The sequence below is a fragment of the Augochlora pura genome, chromosome 1 (assembly GCF_028453695.1).
Source record: "Augochlora pura isolate Apur16 chromosome 1, APUR_v2.2.1, whole genome shotgun sequence".
Taxonomy (NCBI): domain Eukaryota; kingdom Metazoa; phylum Arthropoda; class Insecta; order Hymenoptera; family Halictidae; genus Augochlora; species Augochlora pura.
This window is the reverse complement of record NC_135772.1, coordinates 8807533-8830667: the sequence shown is the minus strand read 5'-3', so window position 1 is coordinate 8830667 and position 23135 is coordinate 8807533.

The following is a 23135-nucleotide window of genomic DNA, read 5'->3' as shown; positions in this document are numbered from 1 at the left end:
ATATTAATTTGGTGCTATGACATAATTGCATGTTTCTGTTACTAAAAACTAAGACTATAACTATCAGATATTTATTTTCTTGTTCGCAAGTATTACAAAGGGTGGAATTTGAAATAATCATGATCAAAACATTTGAATAAGGAAATTATGAAATTCGAGTAGTCAATGGACAAATTCTTATCACTCAATTTGTATTGCTGATGTTTTTCGTACACATCTTTTAGTGCTATCTTTTATCCGCAATTATTAGCAACGAATATCACATTTAATGGAACTTCTATGCGAACCTGCAGTCGATATCTAAATATTTTGTTGTCGTTATTCAAACCTCACGGATCAAATACCTCGGTCCAACTAAATTTTAATTACAGTCACGGGTGGCAATAAAAAGTGTATCAATAAGATTGCACCAGCGAGCTCTTGGAGGCGGTTCACTGTCCCAGTTGCGATCCCCGAGTAATTATCCGAGTGAAACTTCTCAGAATTGGTCACTTTACCCGCTAGATGACTGCCGATCGAAGATTGAATGAAAAGTCGTTCAGGAGGTCCTATGAAACGCGGAACTTTCCAAGTTTCTAGCTTTGAGAGGGGGGGAGGGATTCGCTTTTCTCGCACCGAGTGCTTCCCGTCGCCCTGACGAAGAATCGTCAACGTTTAAGACCGGAAGAACACTGTGGAATCGTCACCATCTTTTCTTAAACGTCACCGAATCGTTGTTTTTTCCTTTGCTCCCAGTGGCACCTCGCGTTCGACGACTCCAGGGTCCTTTCATTCGACGACGCGCGAAATAAACTCCCTCCCTCCACTTTATATTCCCAATACCGAGCTTTTCTATTTGACTGTGCGCGTTATACATATTGTTTTCACAGAATCACAAAGGAATTATTTCTTCTTAGAGTCGACACTTACTGCATACAATTTTGCTGAAGGACGGTCGGATTAGTTTGTCCCATAAGTTCTTTCCGCGTCACGCTATGAGTGATTTTAAGTGGCTGTGTTTATATAAACATGCAGGCTTAACTCTCAGCCGTTTATGGCATCGGTTTCAATCCTACCAGAGCTCTTGCCAAGTACGTTTCGTTGGTGACAAAGTCTCTTTTAAAATTTGTTCTGCACCGTTCAATATGGAGAGTCAAAAGAGGAATTTGCGACATGTTATGATTCATTGCTTTAAAAAAGGCAATAGTGCAAAGGACACTGCAGACGAGATTTTCACTATTTACGGGAGTGGTACTACTAAAACCGTCCGCAATTGGTTTAAAAAAGTTAGAGCTGGCAATTCCGAGTTGAAAGATGAAGACCACAGCGGCCGCCCAGCAACGACGGATAGGGACATTATCAAGACTGTGCGCACTGAAAATCAATGATATAGTGTGTGTGAGATAGTGGATGCCACTAATGTTCCTAAGACAACGGTACATAATCATTTAATCTAGATGGTATATGCGAATCGATATGAAGTTTGGGTTTCACACCTATTGACAGACACCGGCCTTATGAACCGCGTCTCTATGTGCGATTTGCTTCTCCAACGACATGAAAGCGATCCTTTCTTAAGAGGATTGTCACTGGAGACGAGACTTGGATTTTATACCGAATTGTGCATCGAAAACGCACTTGGTCTAAGGGAAATAGACCTTCAACTGTTGCGAAACCTGGACTTCATCCGAAGAAGGTTCTTTTGTGCATTTGGTGGGACTGGAAAGGTGTAGTGTACTACGAGCTCCTTCTTCAAGGTGGTACGATCAATGCTGACAAATATTGCAATCAACGGGATCAATTAAAAAGCCGCCATAGCAGAAAAACGGCCAGAATTGACGAACCGACGAGGCGTCGTTTTCCATCACGACAACGCAAGACCGCATGTTGCGCTGGCCGTAATGCAAAAATTATTACAGTTTGGTTGGGAGGTTCTACCTCATTCTCCTAGCTCCCCAGACCTTGCTCCATCCGATTATCACTTGTTCCTCTCCTTAAAAGATTCTCTCCGTGGTATATCTTTCAAATCCATAAACGAAATAAAAACGCACCTAGATGAATATTTTGCAAATAAGCATCAACAATTTTGGGAAGAGGGCATAATGAGGCCTCATGAGAGATGGAAGAAGGTTATAGAACAGAACGGTTCATATATAACATGATAAATCCACCTTAAACAACAAATATCGTGTATTAATTTCGCATTAAAAAAGGGGAAGAAACTTATGGGATACCGTAATATATAAACTTGATACAGTTTTGTATGCACAGTTACTATCATTAATTAATACTTTAATTCATCACTCTTTGCACGCTATATTTAAATTGTGTTGATTACTTTCTGCGCGTTCGTACAAAAATGATATTTCCCACTTTTTTTAGGAAGTCGCGAATAAAATGGACAGTCTTAATTGAATTGGTCCTACAGGTCTCGTTGCATGAATTCCGCGACTTTAGGATTTTTTCGAAGTGCACGCATTCATAATTTCAGATGCAATTTCTGTCGCATATAAAATTCTTTTTATATTACTGAAATCCAGGCTTTGCTTCCTAGGAACGTTCTATTTATATTCTCCTGGTTACAATTTTGTTTTTATACGAGCAATACACGTGCCTCGAATACTATAGACGTTGAAAATTGCGTAACTACGGTAGAAGTTTCCCAGACCACGGAGATCAATTATTGGATTAGGAACTTGTGAGTCAAAGGTTGTAAGTTTGCATCGATGGAGATTGCGAATAGTTATTAGTATCTCATTTTAGTTACCAATCTAACAATCAAATCTGTGGGTGTTGGAAATCGCTTTTCGAAAAGGTTTAACTAAATCTTAGCATTGAGATATTTTAAAGGTTTTTCGCAAAATGTGCCCTCTTTGCCGAAAATTTAATCACAAGTTTTGTTGTACGTTTAAGGGGCATCTCTCACAGTTGGAACGACACACACAGACAGACCTTTGCCTCTGGAAATGTACCGACATTCTTTTTAACGTTACGAGGTAAAAACAGGCACTGGCTAGTCCACGAATCTCCTTTTCCTAATGGCTACCCTTTGATGAAACAGCCATTGGCTAATCCATGAAAATCTACCATAATACATAACCTTAACATTCGGTGGTAAAACAGCCTCTGGCTAGTTCACAACTATATGTAATTTCAAGAAAATCCTAATGAACCTCGGTCATTTACACCTGCCCCCTATTCGTAAAACATATACTCGTGAACAAAGACGAGCGATCAAAAAATTTTGATGGAAATATTGCCAATGTTCGAGCTGTTTTAACCCCTTGCCGTATTTTGACGAGTCTGGCTCTTCATAGGGATTTCTATTAATATCTTATAATCTTATCTAAAAAGTATAAATGTTATTCCGTTCTTTTATGGCGGAATAAAATTCTGCCCTCTTCTTGTCGGTATTTAACCATTTAAGTAAAAATGAAGTAAATCTTCCTTTTCCTTCTAAGAAATTATTATAGTAGAAAATGTGCTTACCCTTGTAACTATGAAGAAAATAATACTGCAAGGGGTTAACTTCATTGAAATAAATCGTAGGGCTCTTTGCTTACTTTTAAGAAGCAATCCGCTACTTTTTGAGCCTTGTTTCCAGTTTATTTCGCAACGCTTTTTTGCTCGAATGTGAGGTGAATTTTATTTTACAAAAATTCTTCAACTTCGAAAATTTGCACGGAGTTCACTAAATTTTATTCGTATTTATTTCTGTAACAACACTAAAGCGGGAAGCCTTGCCTACGATGATGATTTACAAGTTAATATTCGATTTGAATTATCGCACTTTGAATGGAAGGATCTGCAGGAAGATAACTCCAGGTATAGTTATCATGCGACAAGCAGGCACTTCTGTATTTACAATCCCCGTGTTACTAATTGCGGCAGTGGAACAGCTAATAAGAGGGAAAATGTAAAGACAAAGGTGCCTTCTTGTCGTGCGATCACTATGTCTAATGTTTTCAAGCCAGTTCAACGATTTCAAAAGGTAACTACAGTGGGTCAAAAAAGTATTCACACCTAGTTTCATTATCTATACACCTAGTTTCTTTGCTATAACGTTACACAAACAAATGGTACACAAACAAAAACTGTTTCGGTTAATAGTCTACTATGTACAAAGATAATGTGCAAATGAAGAATTTCTAATAACGCATAACAAGAAAGTAATGCAAGAAATACAAGAATTTGAGAACCAAAAAAGTATTCGTACACTTTCAGTTATAATAGAAAGTTTATGATTATTGCAGTACTTTATTGTAATTAATATTTGGTGTGCATTCCATTAGCTTCAATAATGGCTTCCAGTCTTCTTGGCACAGATTCCACCAGTTTTTGAGTTGTTTCTTGTCATATTTTTTGCCAATCTTCTAAAATTACTCTTTGTAGGTCGGATTTCTTAGATATTTTTCTTTTTCTTACTTCTATATCCAACAGGTGCCATAAATTCTCTATTGGATTAGTATCCGGAGACTATGGTGGTGTAATTAATTGTTGAGGGACATTTTATAGTATCCATGCTCGTATTTTTATTGCTGTATGTTTTGGGTCGTTCTCTTGCTGAAAGTGGAAATTTCCAGTCAGGCCCAATTTAGCTGCACTTTCTTCTAAATTGTCCCTCAGCACCTCGATATACTTTGTGGCATTCATTATCCCACCGATAAATGTAATGTTTCCAACACCACTGAACACCATACAGCGCCGTATCATTACGTTTCCTCCGCCATGTTTCACAGTTGATCTAATATTCTTCTGTTGAAGCTCAGTATTAGGTTTCCTCCAAACAAATCTCTTCCCATCTGACCCAAAAATGTTAGACTCATCGAGAAGATAACACGTTCCCTAAATTCGATGGGTATATTTACGTACGTTTTAGCGAAACCTAGACGCTTTTCTCTATTTATATTATTAATATATGGTTTCTTTCTTGCAGCTTTGCCATATATTTCAGCAGAGTGCAAAATATTTCATACCGTTTGAAAGCACACAATCTTCCTTGAAGTTGACGCGATATCGTTGCATAAAGTTTGAGTACTTATAAATGGATTTTTTGTAGCCTCTTTAATTATACTCCAACGCTCTCTATCTGTGATTATCCTTGTTCGATCTGTTCGTGTCCTTATTTTCTGTAGTTTTCGTTTTCTCATATTTTTAAACAATGCTCTGCATTGTTGTAAAAGTTAAATTCAATTCTTTACCAATTTTTCTATAATTTTCCACACGTTTTCGAAGGAAAATAATGCGACGTCGCACCGATATTGGTATTTCACTTTTCTTCGCTGTCATGATGCTTGCACCGAGTTCAAAGATGCACTAGAGACACAGTACAGGCCAATACTACTTTGTCAACAAACAGTAGTTTACGTTTTGGTCAGTATTGCTAGAATATATGTGTGTTTCTTAAAATTTAGCAGTCGAATTATAAGTGTACGAATACGTTTTTTGCTGTTAAATATTTGTATTTCTTGCATTACTTTTTTGTTACGCGCTAATAACAATCCTTTATTTGCACTGTATTTTTGTACACAGTGGACTATTAATCGAAATTGTTTTTTCGTACCATTTGTTTGTGTAAAGTTATTGCAAAAAAATCTAGGTGTACGAATACTTTTGTGACTCAATGTAACTAGCTAGCGGCAAGGATATGCACAATTCTAATTGTAGTAGAATAATTGAGACAAAGCAATATACGTAAACGAAAACCAAACAGGACACTTACATAATATATATTAGGTACGAGTCTAACCCGCGCAACATCCTCGTTGTGTACACTCATGCGAATTCAGGCATCTGTATATAACTCGGGAACAACAGATCGTACGTGATCTCTTAGATGATCGTCGTAAAGAAGAGACCTCATTGCAGACAGTAACCCGAAACATACATATACATATATTCAATTTCATAGAAACGGTTCAAGTTGCAGAATTTCTGTGAAACTGCAATTTTTAACGAAGTTATAATAGTTTAAACATTGATAATTTCTCGATCAAACTCTTTTTATTCCTAAATTTTGCTTATGAGTGTCTCACAAAATGTAGATGACCTTTTTTAAAAAGTGATTTCCAACCCCAACGGTTCTCCTTGTTACTTGTAGTTAGATATGCGTACATACCTATACTTACTTTCTTTGAATCGGAGGACATATTGGACGATTTCCCAGTCCTTTCATCGAACGGCCAGCGAAAAGAACTCTTTTCTTCCATTCTATCTCTTCCCAGATTTGAATACCGAGTCTTTTTGCCCTTTTTATTTGGCGACTCCTTGCTTCACCTTTCCCTTTTTTTTCCTCGGTCAGATTACTCGCGGCATGGGGGCCGGGGGGGGGGGGGGGCGTCGGACCGAGGACCAGGGCCGTATACACGTGGATGTAAATAATAAAAAATGAACCACTTCCGAAAATGAGTCGTGCGCAACCCCAGCCGGTAGCTCTTTGTTACACGACACTTGTCTCCTCGTTTGAGTCCTTTGCCATTATGCGTCTACCCGGTCCCGGTACTTTTCACTCCGCCGCTCTTTTTTTGTCTGTTTCGCTTCTTTTCCCTTCTTTTCTCTTCTTTTCTTCTCCTCTCATTTTTTTTTTACTTCACTCGGTATCGTTGCTACTGGGTTTTTGATCCGATTCCGCGTATGTCTAGCGACGACGACAAAGAACGACGTTCGGGAAGCAAATATTGCGCAGGTTTCGTACCTACGGGGATTTTTAACGTTCAATGCGGGCAACTTTTCCATGAAAAGCTGTTGACCATGATTAAAACCTGGTTTGAAGATTTTAGCAGCGAAAGTTTTTTTTTTTGGTTGCGTCAACTGTCGTGGAGCGCCAGTTAGACGAATTGACAAGTAGACTAGGTCGTTTTTTGTAACTGATATGCATGCTGAATATTCAAAAAAGCTTGAAAGCTGTGAACAATGTCAACCGATTTCAGTTTAATTACTCAGAAGTACCAAATGCATTTTTTAAATTTTCGTAATAGTTTTAGATAAAAAAGTGAAAAGTCGAGAGATTTTTATTTTGTCTTATTCTGAGTAATGGAGGTATTAAAAAAAGTATTTTAGTCATTATACAGTGAACTAGTCCTTTTGACAATTACAAGAAATTTCAAGTCATTTATATAAGATGTTAACATTGGATAACTTATTTTCGCTTTGACTTTTGAATAAATATTTATAAGTACTTGTATTATATAAAAATTTGTATTTGTTGAAATTGGGCTCGACGAAATGCGAATTATTTATTTTTAATTTTTACGAATTCATTTATGAAAAGCAATCTTTGTATACCGAAGCATTAAATCTGGATATATGAAACGCATCCGATGCGTGCATGATGCTGCATTTTGGTAATTGGCCCTTCGAATAATTAAAATCCGGGTAATTGGTGATTTCTTTTCAACGATGTGTTGTTGCAGTAATCGTCAACAAATCGCTGACGCATTATGCGTTATTAATTCGTTAATTTAATTTTTATTATTTGATAATTGACTCCTTTTATTAAAAATATTAATCCAGTGTGACGGCAAAACATCAAGTTCTCGTTAGTAAGAATTAAAAATTTATCTGTAAGGTATTCATTTTCTTGATACTCTGTATTAAAAAAAATTAAAATTAAGAATTGTGAATAACAATGATAAATAAGAATAACTTTACATTAATCTTGTACATCTTAGATTGTCGTATCAACGCATCAAGTAAATATATGATACCTTTTAAGAAGTGAAAACTGAAAAGAATATTACTTTAGACATCGTCAAGCATTTCCAATGCTTTCTTTTTCGCATGTCACGTAAAGTTAATATTACAGTCGCATGTGAAGTTAGCGAGTTCCTACGTTCACGGTCTTGCGACCATTTCTCGAAAAATTACGCTGCGTTTGTGTTGAATTACAGAAATACATTTTAAATTACGTGTCTCGGCTGAACGAGAAAAGGAAGCGTGAGAAACTTAGCACTTTCGAGAATGAGTAGTGCTCATTTCTTGCCCGACGTACCTCGACCATTTGTCCCGTAATTTGTCCCGTTCGGTACAGCGTACTTTTCTGTTTCCACACTTTTCTGTTCCTTTATCAGAAACCTGATAGAATTTTAAGCGATAGATGCATTAAAGGGCAACCAGTTGCAATTCCAAATCAAATTATCACTGGAAGTTTAATGAGTTACAAATTCCTAAATTATGAAGACATGTAACTGAATTAATTTCGTAAGATTACGGATTTTTCACTAATAGAACAAGATTGTAAAACATTTTGTTAACATAAAAAATTGATTTAAATATTCATTAGAGATAAGAACATCGAACCTAGACATCAAGAATTGACGAAACCAGATATTTCCATTGGTAGCAACTAACCTATCTACCGTTGCTAAAACAATTTTATGCAATTTCATAAACGAAAAGTATAGTACAGTTTACGTTTATCATTTAGTATGCAATCAGGTCAGAACAATGAATTCAATGAACTCACCTCCAGCTGACTATGCTGGAGCTGCGTTGAATTTATCATTCATATTGCCACACAAATATTTGTTAACACCTAGGCCATCATATTTGAAAGAATTGCTAACATAAACGAGCTCAAATGATCATTTTTATCAAAACCATTCAATCACCTTTAAAATATGAATTCCAGTTCTCAAATCCATCACAAGAGACAGTAAAATTCCATGATTTATTTAGCTTTAATCTGTCGTTTCATTATAATTCATTGCCTTCATCCATCCATAATATTTCATCTTTGTTAAATTTCAAGAAAGCTCCAACCTCCTTTACAAGAAAAGATCGGCGGTAGTAGTATCATAATATATCATAACTTTTCCGAAAAGCAACTTTCTTAAAACGTGGTGAATACAAGAATAAATAAATATTATTTTTCTACATTTCCATGCCTTAAGTCTTTACATACAAATTCTTGTTTTATTTATACATGAACAATTTTCTGGATCTTAAATCTGGCAACTGACATTTTCATTTCGCATGGAGATCGGCAGTATAATAAACGCTAGATTGCAAATTTTATGCATATCTAATAAAGGAAATATACTTCTATTTAACTTACATTTAACACAGAAGATTTTCATTTTCCATAAAAGATCCGTTTAAAAATCCTACGCCACGTATTTTAATATAAAGGTGCAAATTAAAAACTAAAACATGCTGGAACAACTACATACGCAATACAGAATCATCAATTCACTGGGACATAAAATAATTCTGGAAATTTATAAATAGTAAGAAAAACGACCGCTCTTTACCCAGCACTATGAATTATAAGGATGAACAAATAGTTAATCCTACTCATATTGCAAATTCCTTTGCTGAATATTTCAGTTCCACTTTTGCCAACAATACTGCAAACACACACGAATTTACTGCCATTAATGAAATCAATTTATACTCCATTTCTATTAGTCTTAGGGATGTTTACAACAAAATAGAAACACTTGGTGTGAAAAAAGGACCGGGTAATGATAATATCCCGGCAATCTTTCTTAAGTCGTGCATATTTACAATGTCTCGGATTCTACATTTAATTTTCAATTTATCCCTTAAAAAAAGCTGCTTTCCTAATGCATGGAAAATTGGAATGATCACTCCCAAATATAAGAATGGAGATAAATGCTGCGTTTCCAACTACAGATCTATTTGCGGCCTAAATATTATGGCGAAATTATTCGAAAGCATTATTGTAGATAAGCTCTCTTTAGTGATAATAAACCACATTGCTGCTGAACAACATGGTTTCATCTCTGGTCGATCTACTATTACCAATCTAACCCTATATCACTACTTTCTATTCCAAGAATTAGATTAGGGTCATCAAGTCGATACTATTTATACGGACATCCATAAGGCATCTGATACTCTTAAGCACACTCTTCTACTTAGAAAACTGCGTGCGTTTGGCTTGTCAGGTAATTTACTTGCATGGTTTCAAAGTTATCTATGTGATAGGTCCTTCAGGGTCAAGTTTGACCGTCAATTCTCTGAATCTACGTATTCGAAGTACCGCAAGGAGCTAATCTCGGATCACTGCTCTTCATCATATTTATCGATGATCTAACCAAAATTTTTCGTTCTTGTAAAGCGCTACTCTTCGCAGATGATCCAAAAATGTTCCGTACGGTACGTACTCTGAATGATGCTATAAGCATACAGGATGACATTAGCAGACTTCACGAATGGTGCAATATAAATATGATGAAATTGAATGTCTCCAAATGTCACTCCCTAAACTTCACAAGAAACAGAAATTTAATAGAGTTCTCCTATTACATCGTTGATACACCTTTAGTGAACCGTAATACAGTTTGCGATCTTGGAATCCACTTCTCCCAAACTCTTTCCGTCGCCGATCACTTCTTCCATCTCACAAAGTCAGCATCCAGATCTCCGGGATTCTTAATTAGGCATTCTACAGATTTCAAAAATTCGACTATCCAAAAAATCCTTTAGTCATCGCTAGTTCTCCCCCATCTTCAATATGTTTCACAAATATGGAATCCTTACCAACAATGTTATATCGATAAGTTAGAAACAATTCAGCACAAATTTTTAAGATTCGCTTCATTTAAAATTGGAACACCCATTATTCACACCATTATGAACCTATCCTTAATATCATGAACATGAGTACACTCAAACAAAGAAGAACTTTGGCAGACATTCTTTTCATTTTTAAAATTATTAACCCAATAATCGATTGCCCACCCATTCCAGAACAAATAAAACTAAAGGTTCCTGCTAAAGCAATATGGTCAAAAGAACTATTTCGCGTAGATTATTTTAAAACCAATTTGGGATCTCAGAATTGTATAACTAGAGCATTAAGAACAGCATATAAACTAAATAGCAAAATCGACTTCTTTCGTAATTCATTGACCCAATTTACAAATACAGTAACTCTAGTCATTAAAACACACCCTCTGTAATTTCTTCATGATACACTCTTATATTGTAATTTTTAATTTATATTATTTAAATGTGTACCGGACTATGTATATGTACATCACCTCTATGTAACACAAAAGGGTCTTACTAGCTCGTTAATAAAGAATAATAATAATAATATTCCAGCGGCGCTTAACGACAATCAAATAAGTGTTGCAAACGGAAACATTATAAGTATATTTCTTCGTCAATATACAGAAACGACTCAATGCAAGCCACTTGTTCGAATAAGAATAACGCTAGTCGTGAAGTTTATTCGATCGTCTTCTTTTCTTCTATTATTACCGTCGCGTACTACTTGAGCCGCACTACAGTTCAATGGAATCACTTCAACATAAAGGCCAGAAGTTTTGGAAAACATTTGTTGTCGTATCTAGGCGTTTCGCGTGAAATAAAGTAATAGAGAAAGAGAGAAAGAAGGAGTACGAGCACCGCAGATACGAATGAATGGGAGAACGAAAGAGCAAGAGACGTCCGCGGGGAGACGATATGGCCGCGAACGTCGTTTCACGACTCAGAGGGAAAGGGAATAATAAAAAATGAACCACTTCCGAAAATGAGTCGCGCACGTCTGCAGCTGGCGAAGCTTTGCAGCGCGATATTTGTCTCGTCGTTTGAATCCTCGCGCGACGTCTACTTATCTTTCTCTTTCCCCTGCGGCGCTCATTCAAATTTTTGGGAGAGACACTGTGCAAAGAAAACGAAATTCGGCAACACTTCTTTGCGTGTGCAGATCGGTATTTCGCGAATTCCCTTTCTACGATATTTCGTGCAGGGAAATTCAGATTGAACCTGGCGTGACTGAAATGTCGACTACAGTCCCAAATAGACTACAGATTTGATGCATTTATGGTAGGAACGAGCTGGCGAATCACAAAATTTGTGAATTTTTTTAAATCACTTGCCGACAGATAAAACGTACTTGTTCGTGAAAAACACTGCCATAAAATATCAAATTTTAAAACTGTGAGAATAATTACCGTGTTCATAGAAGTTTTGTGAGAAAAGTATTTTCAAGCTTGATACTTTTTTTTTTTTTAAATAGTATTTTATGTCGCATCAACTACACTTGCGGTTATTAGCGACGACTTTTAGTTGGAGATATTGGAGTTTACTTTGATTAATAGTATCATGTTGATATGGCGAATCCTCTAATCAACGAAAGAACTTGTTCTTGGTTTCAATTTCACGAAAGTATAACTCTGAAAAGAGAAGATTGCATAATGATCCACCGTTTATCCGCGCACACACGATTGTCTCGAAGATACGCGGTTCCCGGTGATTCTTTCGAATGACAGGGATGATAAAATTGGTTGATGTAAATGTAACAAAACTGTTTATTATAATAACACTTAATAACAAAATCGAAATTATAAACGACGTTGATTCTGCGAATATTATTAGTTGATTACGATGCAGCGAATAACTAACAGATGAGAGTGATGGTTAGGCTAATGAATTTCGTGTGAAGTGTATGTTTGTACTGTCTGTTCGTCGAACCGATCATCGTCGAGGTAACCTCGGAGTGGGTGTGTATTAAAATATGGAACAAGCGGATTCGTAGATAACAATATTTCGGAAAAAGTAAGGGAAACGGTCGTTTTGAATTGATTGGTTCAAAGAAAAGCGTATACTAACGGAAAGTGACCGCCCCGAACTCATCGTCACCCGCAGGTAGTGCTCGTACCCTCGGGTGAGGCTCGCGAAGGATCCGCGTGTCCCAGTGACGGACCGTGGCAGACAATGCATCATAGAAGGGCCTTGTGCGTTCGACAAAATACTCTAGTGCGGGTCTTGGCAAAATATTAAAAGCTGATGGCCAGATGTGGGTTTTATTGAAGAAAATGACAAACAATAGATTAAGCACCGGCCTTTTAGAGACATTACCGGTCAGGAATGCGTTGAGAATATTTGAAAATTATACTATGTGCGTGTTTTTATGACGGCAGTTACTGCTATAAGAATAATTTCGCCCTGCAACGGAACAGGGTGTTAGAATGGCAATGACGGCTGTAAACTAGTTCCGTTCTGTAACGGAACATCCACAGTTAAGCTATGATACTACCCCGAAGGGGACAACCCCTTAGGAAATAGTTAAAGATAGTGGTTGTCAAGAAATCGTTGTGTCGACTATAAGGTCGTATATAAGGATTAGTCAGATATTAACCAAACTTTATTGCATATGTAGTATAAAATATGGATAACATCTCAATATATATGTATGCAGTTTGGAAAAATACAAAATAAGTGCAGAAACAATTTTCTCTTACAAAATGATAAACATGTGATAAATATACTTGCAATGGAAGACAGAGTAAATTCAACAATTTGTTTTCATAGAATATATATGCGTAACAGCGATTTAATATTTAATATTGAGGCTGCTAAAATATCAATGAAAACCGATAGATGGAAGTCACACGGAGGAGAAATAAGGTTTCCGCTGAATTTAAGAGAGTTGCCAATAAGTAACTCCAACTATAAGCTGGCGAAACGAAAGTTCTGGATAGAAACGAATAAAAACGATGCTCATGGACTCAGTCACGAGCAATCTGTTCGGTGAGCTTAAGCTGCTTGTGTCTATTTGCCCGGCGAAGAGATTCGTTTGCGAAGAAGTCTTACAATCTCGTTCCAGGAGCCGAACTATCAACTTGTTTGAGCGAAACGGTTTGACTCGAGAGTGACGGCGATGTCCACGGGCTGCCTTCCTAAGGCGTCCATGAAAGTATGTAATCGACGAATAAAATCTGATGAACTGCCCCCTGACACAACAATGCCAGAGTCGCACAACAGTTATTCTCTCCGTGTTGGAACTTTACTTTAATGAGTCAGACTCGTGATAGAGATTTATAACAACAAGCTGTTAGGTATGAATGTTCATCCGTTCCTCTAAGAAGGAATCAATCAATATTTCATCAATATTAATTAATATCAATCTATCATCAATATTTAAAGATTCGACTAGACGTAAGTACGGAATAATTATAAAATTCCTTTTTCTTCGAAGAAATTAGTGCGATCGAAAATATTCTAATCGTAATAATTGTAAAGAAAATGATACAGCAAGGGGTTAATACGTTATGTACAAAATTGTAATCGCAACTTGTAACTATGTACTTATTTATTGTTCCGTCCCGGAACAACGATTCTTTACTCATATTAGATTCTCTACATAGAAAATATTCAGCACAAAGATTCTGCGAGTATAAGAATTATTAAAGCCATAAATCGGTCGAAGCCGCTCCTCCTCGGGCGATCGACCGACCGACCGACCGACCGACCACCACACGGGCCCACAAGCGCCCTTCAAACAATCGTTCGTGATTGGTTCTTTACCGGATCACTAAAAGCATATAAATATAAGGCATTTTCAGAAAGCAGTACAGTTTAGAAACAGTCAGTCAAACAGTCAGGAGTGAGAGTAACGCACGAAGGAAACGAGGGTGATCGGCAGTGACGGAGTGACAAACAAGCAGCAACCGAAGGAAACAATCACCAAAGGCAACGATGAACAACGAGAACAAGGCATCGCTACCACCCATCGATCCAACATCCGCTCCGTCACATCCGAAACATTTCCCATTTCAAATATCATTAAAACTTCAATAAATTATTAATTAACAAAACCTCGTTGATTTCTCAATCATCTCAACACACGCGCCTTCGAGTGATCTGCGGCAATTGCGTACGCGGACTCGACACAACATTTATTCTACATCGTCCTCAGCACAACATCGTACCATGTTTATATCTTCACCGCCAACTATGTATAGAAATTACAATCTGCACACAACTATTGATAAAACCATGCTCGTATTTACAACTTGTATAGTCCAACTTAATCATAGCTCACAGTCTGATGTTCAAATCTATAGAAAATCTTCGACCTCACCAAATTCCAATCATTTTTTTTCGTTTTAGTAAGTTTATCAGAATCTAATAGTCATCAAATCAGAGCATTAACTTTTCACACATATAAAACGTTAAAACATATTAAACGTTCCGCTTTTCTCACTCGTCAAGTGTGATATAGTAATTTTTGTAGACCGGTATTAGAATTTTATCGATAGGTGTTATCTATTTCGTATTTTAGCTTTTTACGTCAGAGAAATATTTCGACAAAAAATTTCCTTCGCTGAAATCAATGTTGTCTTTGTAGAAGAAAAGATTTTCTTTTTAGTAAGGTTTTAACGTCGCATCAACAGCAGGGTCATTAGCGACGGGATTCATTAATGAATTAGATTTTAGTGGCAAAATTGGAGTCAAATAGATATTTCAAGGTATTTTTGATGTTCCTTATCGAAGTCAGTGCCGTGTGAGCGTTAATTTTATACTTCCTTCTATAGGCTTCAAATCTTCTGCAATCATATAGGTGGTGGTGAACAGTGATTTGAGTACGACAGGTGATGCAGGTTGGTGGTTCCGTTTTTTTCAGTTAATGTTTATGTGTAATTCTGGTGTGACCGGTCCTCAGGCGAGATATTATTATCCTCTTCTTTCTGTTCAGATCATTGGTAGGAATTCTTGCTTGAAGTCTTTAACCACATTGTGCATTTTTGGTCTTTTAAAGATGATCCAGGCCTGATTCCATTGCATTCTAACGATATTCTTGAAGTGATTGATGAGCTCCAGATGGGGGATAGGGGGTTCACTTCGTTTAGCGGGAGAGTTGTTGCTTCCTTAGAACTTGAGTCTGCATTTTCATTCCCACTTATTCCTTGGTGGGAAGGTACCCACGCTATAGTTATATTTTTGTTTAGCTTGGTGAGATCAGTGTATAGCATTAGGATGTTTTTAATTAATTCACTTTTTTCTTTTTCAAGGGGGTTATAGGGAATCGGAGTAAATAACATAATTTTGGGAGTTGTTAACTAGGATTAGTTTTAGGGCGTCATATATTACAATAGACGCTTGGTTAGGAAGACGATGTTTAAATGTCTCGTTACTCATGACGATGGCGTAACCTACCCCATGATCTGATTTTGAGACGTATGTGTACAGATTATTATGGTGGAGATATTTATTGTTATTGAGTGCTAAAAATTTGATGATCTGTTCTTGACTACTTCTTGTATCCTTTGCAGAGTTGGCTAAATCTATATCAATTTGGGGTGTTAAGATGGTCCAAGGGGCTATTGTTTCCAATTTGCGTTCCATGATTGGGATATTTTCCAATGCAGAAGAGGATGGGAGTTCATTGATTTGAAATTTCAATCACTACTCTACCTATCCAACGAATTTATCATCTGCTAAAGTTTTCTTATTACGTGAATCCAGAAGAAAATCAAAATCCTTCCGAACGCGCATTTAACAAGATCGTTTCTATCATACATTCGATCAGAATTCTTTCAGCTGCACACCTAACACGATTTTTCCGTCTCACATTCGACCAGAATCTAATTTAGGCGATGTCGGTATTAGAATCCATTCCATCCTGGATTTGCCAAATATATTTTCAAGTGAAAGGTTTCTACTTGGACGTCTTGCAATTATGTACATTGAGACAAGGTCCAACTACATTTTAGGAAACTCTCTCAACGAGTTACAGCGACATGACGATAACAGAACAGTCTCTTCAAAATGAGTTATGTTTACTCTATATAAATTCGTGGTGAAATGTTGGCGTTAAGAGAATAGGAAACAATTTCTTATCTGCAGTTTTAGAGTAAAGTAGATCGCGTTAGATCTAATCGTTTACGATATGTGCAACGTGTTATTATGGTTATAGTGAATCGAAGCGTCAATGGTTCAGATAATCGAGGTTCTATCTGTCAGTTACAAACATATAAGTACCACAGAAGAAAATGTGTCTCTAACAGCACACGATAAAATCATCGACGTCGATTCGTCTTAATTTCGCAGAAAATTCTCCGTAGAAATCGCTGTCGGACCGTTTAACAAGTTATTAAGCGGTAAATTGCCACCCATCTACAATTTCCATCTGTTATCAAACGCGATCTCTGCGCCAATATTATTTCCCCCGTACAAAATAAACAAACCAAGATTGTCACCGAGGAAGGAGGCGGGCAGGCGTGCGAACCGCCTACAAAGCGGCCCGCGGGCTGCGTTCATCATTAGAAACTATGTACAAACTTGATAAAGTGAATGGCAATGGTAAACTTGGAGCAACGGGACCAAAAACCGACGCCGCGCGGCCCATTCTAAATAGAGTTCCCCGCAAGACGACGGAGATTCCTGTCCTTCATAAAGGACCGCGACGCGCGACGCTCTCTGCGGGAATAATTATTATCCCGAAAGTAGCCGAGCTCCTGGATGGCATCGTATTTCACCGGGGAGGACGCTCCGGTCCAGCGGGAGACCGTCGCAGGAAGACCGTGTCCTGCCTGTGTCGTTCTTTCCTTTTTCTCGTCAACTCCATCGTTTCCGTTATCCGCGCTGTTTTCTTTTGTCGCGCGACTCGTCCCTTTCCGAGTGAGACGGAACGGGGGTGATTTGTGCTCAGCGAAGGAACCGGCTCGAATAGAGGGTGGAAAAGTTTACGATTCTCGTAGACGACTGCATATTTACTAAGACCGGCGTTCAGAGGGACGGCCACCGCGAGCAGATGCATCGCGGAACGATGATGTAGCACGCCGGGGTGGCGACGGGGTGGGTGAGGCAGTTATGCGAGAGATTGGCAAGTGCGCGTGGATGGTGACAGTCTGATTCGCGAAGCATGCGCGTGCGTAATTTAAATGAACACGTCGACGCCGCGCTGCACATCGTTGCCCGTTTCACGCGGCGCCGTTGTCGGCTCGTGGATCGTGAATGGAATTCTGAAGGGTATCCGCCGCCGTGACCGAAGTCGCGCGATTCTTCCGAGACGAATTCCCCGGCAGAATTCTCGGCTGAATTATTCCGTCGGGTAATTAGCCGGCGAGAGAGCAACGAGTTCACTGGGAACGTTCCACGCTGCGTTACGTCGATCGCATTACAGTGGAGAATTTACAATCTGGCTGCCCAAAAGTGATTGCGACAAAGGATTTTGGGTACAGGCGATTTCTATTTTTACTTTTCTTGTCCTAATTTAGCGGGATCGTAAGTACCGTTTCGTTCGCTTGCTATAATTGTAACATTTTCGCGTGAAACGATAACTGTTTGTAGGTATGATAATAATAACCATTTTTTTCCACAGTTTTATAAAGTTACATATTGTTTTAATAAAATAGCTACGATGAATTTACAGGCATATAAAAGCGATCTACATATGCATTTCTTGTATTCAATTCAAGAATTTAAAATGACGTAGAACTGTGTTTCCCTTCGCGAAAGTGTTAGCAAGCCGCTGACGATGTCGGTCATTTACCATGCCCCCATCTGAGAAACGTTAATGTCCTGTCTGAACTAATGGAACTGGTACTACGGACATATTTCCATATTCATAATGTAATACATTATGTCCAGCGAAGTTTGCATGAAATCTTTAAATGAGTGTTTCTTTGGTCGACTACGTCACATTCGTGTTAATCACTGATGGATTTTTTGGACATAAAGATGAGGAATGTGCGAACTGTGTCATGAATCGTAATGCTTTCCGTTTTGCAATCCTTTACGTAAGAAACATGCGTTTCCTGCTGGAACTAATGGATTTGGTGGTTTGTAATATTGGGTAAAGCAAAAAGTTTTTAGCCTTTTTCGTTAGATGCCTTTAGTGAGCCATATCTCACGATGTATACGTTGCATTTTACCATTCTATACGGCGATTTCAAGGGGACATAACGCCTCAAAAAATTGTGTAACAGTTTTTGTTTAGTGAATCTAGTTGTGTGTTAGAGCGTTCCAAAATGGAGGTAAAAAAAGAGAAAATTCGATACATTCTTCAATACCACTACGACCAAGGGGAAAAAACAGAGCAGGCGGCCAACAAAATTTATGCTGTTTACGGACCCAATACAGTATCGAATGCAACAGCAAAGCGATGGTTTCAACGCTTCCGTTCTGGTAATGTGGACGTCGAAGATGAGACACGTTCTGGTAGGCCACTCGTCGAAAGTGTTGATCAAATCATGGAAATCATCGAGTCAGACCGGCATGGGAGCACTTATTCCATTGCTCAGGAACTGAAGATTAGTCAAAAAACCGTTTAGAACCATTTGCATAAGGCTGGTCTCAAGAAGAAGCTCGACGTATGGGTGCTACACGAATTGATGCAAAAGAACCTTTTGGAGCGATTTGATGCCTGCGATTCTTTACTGAAGCGTAACGAAATCGTCCCATTTTTGAAGCGGATGGTGACTGGGGATGATACATGGGTCACATACGAGAACAACATGCGAAAAAGATCGTGGTCCAAGCATGCTGCGCCGGCACAAATAATCGCCAAGCCCGGATTAACGACCAAGAAAGTTTTACTGTGAGTTTGGTAAGATTGGAAGAGAATCTTCCAGTATGAGCTGCTGCCATCGGGCCAATCACTCAATTCGAACATATACTGTCAACAACTGATCAGATTAAAGCAAGCAATCGGCGAGAAGCGTCCAGAATTGGCCAATAGGAAGGGTGCTGTTGTTCATCAAGACAACACCAGGCCGCACACATTTTTAACGACGCGCAAGAAACTCCAAGAGCTTATATTGTCGTCGAGGTTATATTGCACTCGCCGTATAGCTCCGACCTGGCACGAAGCGATTATCACCTGTACAAGCATTTGCAAAATTTTCTTGATGGTAAGAAACTGTCCTCAAGAGAGACTTGTGAAAATGAGCTGGTCAAGTTTTTTACCAATAGGGACGAGGATTTCTTCAATTGCTGAATTATGAAATTGCCTTCAAAATGGACAAAAGTTCCCGAACAAAATGGCACATATTTGATCTACATTGGATCATTCTAACTTTGTTAATTTCATTGTCGAAATAAAGAGAAAAAGGGCTCAGAACTTTTTACTTCACCTAATATGATGGTAATGTAATAATAATGTAATATTGAGATATCAGACCAAAGCTGTTTTCTGATTTATTTTTCTTGACCTAAACGTTGGACTTTTACATCGTTTTATGATCGTATAACGTTTCGTTTTGGAATCTTTTATTTTAAAAAAATGTGTTTTATCTGCCGGAACTACAGGACCTGGTAGATGTATGTAGAAAGCAAGCGCTACAGTTCAAAAACGAAACAATTGTTTATTTGGTAGACTGCGAATGTTTACTGTAAATTCAAAGTATGAAAAGCGTCCCGGAACTAAAGGTGAATCCTCTTGCGAATAGTTGCCTACCCGAAAACATGCATAGAACTTGTTTTTAAAATATTGTCTTGCTGTGTACGGTTCTGCTGTCTATAATTGTTCAAATAGATTGATATCTACATCTACTTTGCTATCAAAATTAACCAGTTAGCTGCGTCGATATATTTAGAAGATAAATTTTGTTACGCGTTTTATCGATCACACTGTATATAATCTTTTTGACAATTGTTCTAATATTATCCGAAACCGTGCAAAATTTACGAATATGTTACCATAAGTATTTTGACATAAATCGTAGAAGAAATATTTGTATTATAAGTTGTAAAATTGCCATTTCCTTAGGACGTGTATACACGTGTACGCAGCTAACAGGTTAATTGATTTTATATTGGTTTACATATATAAATCAATCAATCATATATAGTCAATCCTGTCATTCATGCTTTAAGTGGAATTCTGTCGTGAAAATAATATTTTATTATGTGTTTTATGCTACTTGCCAGTTCTGTATACTCAAACCCACCTTGAATTTTTCAATTCACTTTAGATTTTCAGGTTAAAAACCATGTAGTGTCAACTTCAAATAAAGAACAAAACTTCAATACGATTTTCAGTGAATTCTTTTTATTTATTTCTGGAAGAGTGTGAAACTAAAACTATTGTACGAATGGGTGGTTTATAATCGATAAAATAATATGTATTAAGTAATATAAAATACAAAAGGATAATAAATACGGAACATGCACATCAATTTAATATAATGAACATAGTTACAAGTAATGCAGACGAGGAAATAATTATAGCAAGAATTCTGATAATTGCTATTATAATAATACATTAATAGTCACAATCGGTGTAACACTTCCATATGCACATGATCGGCAAACAATAAAAATAGATAACATTTAATATAGTGTCTTCCAAATTAATAATGTTCTTTGCCGTGGTATAAAATAGTTGCCATTTTACAGTCTATAAAATATTTAACGTTGTCCGTAAGATGAAAATCGTTGGTGTGGAATGTAGGATGTGTGTGTCATATTACTGTATATGGCAAACATGTCACGGCAATATTGTCTTTCTATTGTATTTAGGTAGGCAACCGCTAATGAGACACGAACGCGGAAGCACCAGGTAGTTAGTAATGAAAAATGACTATGCAGACATCAGTGAGAATTAATTAACGATTAAGTGTAATTACGGTGCAATTATATTTATCAATTTACGGGATATTCTATCTAATTGATTACCTTAGATATTTCGCTTGTCTTTGATAATTTAAAAAATATAAAGACTTTATCTAATTTAAAGTGACTTTTTCTAGTGTCAAATAGTTAAGGTCAAGACTAATACAATAACCTATGCCAATATTATCTCTATCTGTGCTTCGATACAAGAGTTCAAAAATAAATAAAAATGATGTGTTCCAAATTATGGAGATATTTACTTTTTAACTACTGGCTTAAGTACGAATACTAACAAGGATTCAACGCGAAATAAATTTTTGAAAATTACAAAAACATTATTTCAATCTACCATGTAGAATTCGTACACTCTCGTAGATATTATGGCACGATGAAATGGAAAAACGATTCGTTGACTGCAGAAACAAAAGAATAGTTACTGGAATGTAACAGGAAAATTAACTCTCGTCCACCAATTGTAATTTCCAGCAGTTCTAATTAAAAAACACATCGTACTGCTAACAATTTGTACGGTAGTAAAGAGCGACGCCGATTTCAAATTACTAAATAGGTGCCTCGAATGCGCAGTGACCCGGAACGATTTTTTGAGCCCCGCGACTACGGCGGAATGAACTTGTCGGCGAGTGTATGGACCCGGTAAGAATATGTAATTGGAGAGCAGGATAAAATCGGAATTACATTTTTGGCACCGTTCACGCCCCACACTCTTTCAAATAATACCGTGCCTCTGCATGTATCCTGTTTATCGGGTGCACGAAACTGGATCGAGGAGAACGACAATTGTAATTGAATCGCTATTCTAGTAGGCGAATGCATATTCACGCGGCAGAATCAACACCCTGGCCGAGAGAAAGTTCTTCTGGAATGCGGAGGAAGAACAGACAAAGTGAACACTTACACAGACGCATTGGCATGTACGCGCTTGTCGAAACCGACGGCTGGTGTTGTGTGTGCGTGTGCGTGTGCGGGTGTGTGTGCGGGTGTGTGTGTATGCGGGAGGGAGATGACACAAAGGCGTAAGGCGACGGAGGGTGCAAGTGAAGGTGGGGTTCAAAGTGCGGACATTCCCGGTGTGCTTGTTAATTCTGGAAGAATTTATTCTGCTCTCATATCTCGTAAAATATTTAATTCGGAACACAACGGTGGATCAAACTAACCGGGTTTTCATTTTTTTATTTGGTACCCCTTAACCTCTTGCTCTACAATATCGTACCAGATTCGTTATGAGAAATTGGAACATGGTCTATTAAACATGGATGTTTCTCAAGTGTGTTAAATTGAGATAAAAGCTTACTTTTCTTTTATCAATATATAAACATTGAAGTGAAGGTAGTCAAATAATAAATATAAATTACCTGGGTCACGTAGGAATTTATTATTCACAAACAAGCGTTAACCAATGTAGCTGTGAAAGAAATTGTAGCGAAATAGGGTTAACTGGTACGCCCGGTTCATGAGTAATACCAATAGTCTATTTTCATTTAATTTTGTAGTAAAAGATTAATTTTCCAGACTTGTATTATTATATACGCTTGTTAAGAAGAGAATATCAATTGGGCGTTTATTTAGAAGCAAGATAACATAGTTTTCTGCATTTTTTATTTAGGGTACAAATTACATAATTTCGATATACAAGTCAATTTTGCTAAAATTGTTTTATTAGTTAGAAAATCGCAACAGAAGATTGCAAATCAATTTTTAGATAACATTGTAAACGGAATAAATTTACAACCATAATAATTATAAGAACAACAAAATTTGTGGATGTCAATATGATTTTCGAATTTTGTTACACAATTAATTATATTATTGCATGCAAACGC